This window comes from Pyrus communis, chromosome 16, assembly GCF_041283825.1.
Source record: "Pyrus communis isolate YQ-2024b chromosome 16, ASM4128382v1, whole genome shotgun sequence".
Classification (NCBI taxonomy): Eukaryota; Viridiplantae; Streptophyta; class Magnoliopsida; order Rosales; family Rosaceae; genus Pyrus; species Pyrus communis.
Window position 1 is genome coordinate 20,659,114 of NC_142580.1, and position 4,225 is coordinate 20,663,338.

The following is a 4,225-nucleotide window of genomic DNA, read 5'->3' on the forward strand; positions in this document are numbered from 1 at the left end:
AGGAAGGACCACTTCCCATTGCCGTTCCTAGATCAAATGTTGGAAAGGTTAGCGGGTCATTCTTTTTATTGCTTTCTTGATGGATATTCAGGTTATAATCAAATTGTCATTGCCCCGGATGATCAAGAAAAGACCACTTTTACTTGTCCCTTTGGAACATTTGCATATCGACGCATGCCATTTGGTTTGTGCAATGCCCCTGTCACGTTTCAAAGGTGTATGGTAAGCATATTTTCTGATTATGTTGAAAGGATTATTGAGATATTCATGGATGACTTTAGTGTTTTTGGTGATTCTTTTGATAAATGCTTGGATAATCTCACTTTAATCTTGAAACGTTGTGTTGAAACAAACCTTGTTTTAAATTGGGAAAAATGCCATTTTATGGTTAAACAAGGTATTGTTTTGGGTCATATAATCTCTGAAAAAGGAATTGAAGTTGATAAGTCTAAAGTAGATCTTGTACGCTACTTATCCTCTCCTACTTCGGTTAGAGAGGTTCGTTCTTTTCTTGGTCATGCAGGATTCTATAGACGATTTATCAAGGACTTTTCCAAGATTGCACAACCCCTATGCCGCCTCCTCCAAAAAGATGTGTCTTTTGAGTTCAACGAGGCATGCGAGAAGTCATTCAAGCATCTCAAAGAGCTCCTAACCACGGCACCCATCATAACTCCCCCGGATTGGTCCATTCCATTTGAATTGATGTGTGATGCCTCGGATTATGCACTTGGGGCTGTTTTGGGTCAAAGAAAAAATAAACAGTCACATGTTATTTATTATGCTTCCCGCACTTTAAATGATGCTCAATTGAATTATTCTACAACCGAAAAAGAACTCTTGGCGGTTGTATTTGCTTTAGATAAGTTTAGATCATATCTTATTGCAACTAAAGTAATTGTTTTCACTGACCATGCAGCCTTGAAGTATCTTTTCACCAAAAAGGAGGCCAAACCAAGGCTCATTCGTTGGATGCTCCTACTTCAAGAGTTCGATATTGAAATTAGGGACAAGAAAGGTTGTGAAAACGTGGTGGCTGACCACTTGAGTAGATTGGTGCGTGAAGAAGAATCCCTCCCCATTTCTGAGACGTTTCCGGATGAACAACTTCTGTCCATTGAGGTAAGTACCCCTTGGTATGCCGATTTGGTCAATTTCTTGGTGACTAAGCAAGTTCCTAACACCCTAAGCAAGGTTCAACGTGATAAATTGATACATGATGCAAGATTTTATGTGTGGGATGATCCATATCTATGGAAATATTGCCCAGATCAGATTATTAGAAGATGTGTGCCAACTTCTGATTTTAACTCAATTCTAGCATTTTGTCATTCTTATGCATGTGGAGGCCATTTTGGTACCCAAAGGACAGCTCGTAAAGTGTTAGAATCTGGTTTTTATTGGCCTACATTGTTCAAAGATGCTAGAATGTTTTGCTTAACATGTGATAGATGTCAAAGAACAGGTTCTATTGGTGCAAAAGACCAAATGCCGCAAACACCCATCTTCAATGTTGAAATCTTTGATGTTTGGGGTATTGATTTCATGGGTCCTTTTCCTTCTTCATTTGGTTTCACTTATATTTTGCTTGCGGTTGATTATGTTTCTAAATGGGTAGAAGCAAAAGCTACCCGTACTAACGATTCTAGAGTGGTTTCAGATTTCATCAAGACTAACATTTTCTCTAGATTTGGGATGCCGCGGGTATTTATAAGTGATGGAGGTTCACATTTCTGCAATAGGACCATTGAGGCACTCTTCAAGAAGTACAATGTCAAGCATAAGGTTTCAACACCTTATCACCCACAAACAAGTGGCCAAGCCGAAGTATCAAATAGAGAGGTCAAGCAAATCTTGGAGAAGACCGTGGGGCCTAACCGGAAGGATTGGAGCATGCGTTTAGACGATGCACTATGGGCATATCGCACTGCCTACAAAACACCCCTAGGGATGTCTCCATTTCGGCTAGTTTATGGAAAACCTTGTCACTTACCCGTGGAGCTAGAGCATAAGGCACATTGGGCCATCAAAACGTTCAATTTGGACTTAGATGCTGCTGGAATGCATCGGAAGCTCCAATTGAATGAGCTTGAGGAACTAAGGAATGAAGCCTACGAGAATGCCCGCATTTACAAGGAAAAGACGAAGGCGTTTCATGACAAGATGATTAGGGGCAAAACCTTCACAATTGGGCAGAAAGTTTTACTTTTTAATTCTCGTCTACGTTTATTTCCCGGAAAGTTACGTTCTAAATGGATTGGACCTTTTGTTGTTACTAATGTTTTTCCACATGGTGCAGTTCAAGTCCAAAGCTTAAGGAATGGGGTGGAATTCAAGGTCAACGGACATAGATTGAAGCCATACTATGAGAATGCCGTGGGGCAGGTTGTGGAGGAGATCTCACTCCATGCCGTGGGCACCAATGGTGCCTGAACATGTTCTTCGTCCGGCTGCAAGACGTTAAAGAAAGCGCTACTTGGGAGGCAACCCATGCCATTCAACAAAGGAAGACCTAGAAAGCACTCCAATTCCAGATTTGCGTTCCTAAACCCTTATCTTTGTTGATTCTTTCTAATCTGCCTATTTAGTTGTTTTACTTGCTGTTTGTGTGTTTCTTTGTGTGATTTTATGCTTAAAACATTGAGGACAATGTTTGATTTTAAGTGTGGGGGGGTAACTAAGTGTTTTTCATGCAAATTCGTGGGATTTTATCACCCATTATTTCAAAACTTGTTCCTTGCTGTTTTTAAGTGTTTTTAAGCAGTTTTGGTGTGTTTTAGTATGTTTTGAATAAAAATCCGAAAATCAAAGAAAAATTTGAAAAATTTGTTTTAAAAAACCCAAAAAAGAGTTGTTTTTGTGTGTTTGTTTGTGTCTTAGGGTACCTTCCAACACAATGATGAGGATTTGGTTTTTAAATACATGGCTGTTAAAGAGAGTGATTAACATGGATGAAAGTTTGATTTACTCTATGTTTATGCTTGGTTGTGGTTATAACTTATGAATTCACATGCAATCATAAAAGAAAAAAATCAGTTTTTGTAACATGCTTGAAGGAAGGAACTCAAATTAACGCTACAACCTTGTGAGACTTGAACCTAAACGTTTATTTGGAGAGTTAAAATCTGTGCATTCTTTGTTTTCTAAAATCGTTGCATGATCTCATTATTCTTTGCTTGGTTGCTACTTAGAAGGCGTTTCATCATTTAGTTCCAAACACTAGAAGTCATGCCCATTTCATTCAAAGCATGGTATTGATTAGCATAACACATATTCAAGATGAAGTTGTGTAGTGACCACCACTTTAACCAAAAAGCCGTGTGCCCTACTCCATTATATGTTTAGGTGTTAACCCCATTGAGCCTTATTTAGCCTTTTCTTTGTTAACCCACATTACCTTCACCTAGCCTAGATTAGGACTATCCATACCCTCGTTCTTAAAGTATAGTAAGCATGATTCAAATGGAATTCCTTTATGGCAGAAACCAAGTGTGGGGGAAGTAGAAAGAAAAGAAAAGAAAAATTCGTAAAAAAAAAAAAAAAAAAAAAAAAAAGTATGAAAAGAGTTGAACAACATGAGAAAAAGAGTTCCAAGGTGTTGTTTGTTGAAGAAAGGGTCCAAAAAGTTGAATTCGGCCCTAAGAAGTTGTTTAAAGTCTTCCCCTTGTGTTTTTAAGTTAATTTCTGCAAACTAAGTGAATTCTAAGTCTTAATTTCATTACTTTGCTTACTAATGCTTGAAGTAACGTTTGTTTTCCCTATCCTTTCTTTGTTAACCAATACCCCAAGCCCCGTTGCAACCCTTAAACTTCTATCTTGAGTGTTATGTGTTTCAATTTGTTGAGTTTGAATTTGGTATGAGCATATGGTGTCACTGGTTCTCGCATCTAAGTAGTAGCATTCCATTCATGAGATCATATCTAAACATGCCTATTAACTCCGGAAATTGCATTCTTTGTGATACATATATGTGAGCATTCGTTTTTATATCTACATCAATTCTCTCACATATAACTAGTATAGGGTGTGTAGTTAGAAAATCTGAGTGAAAATAGAGTGCAAATCTATTAAGGATAGAAGGAATTCTCTAAGGCATGTTACTACATTCAAAACATTGTTTTAATTGGTTAATTGTGAACTAGTAAGTAGTGACTATGATTAAGCATGTGCTTAAGTGTTAAATTGACTCAAATCTGTGGGAATGATAATCTTTAACATGTAATGT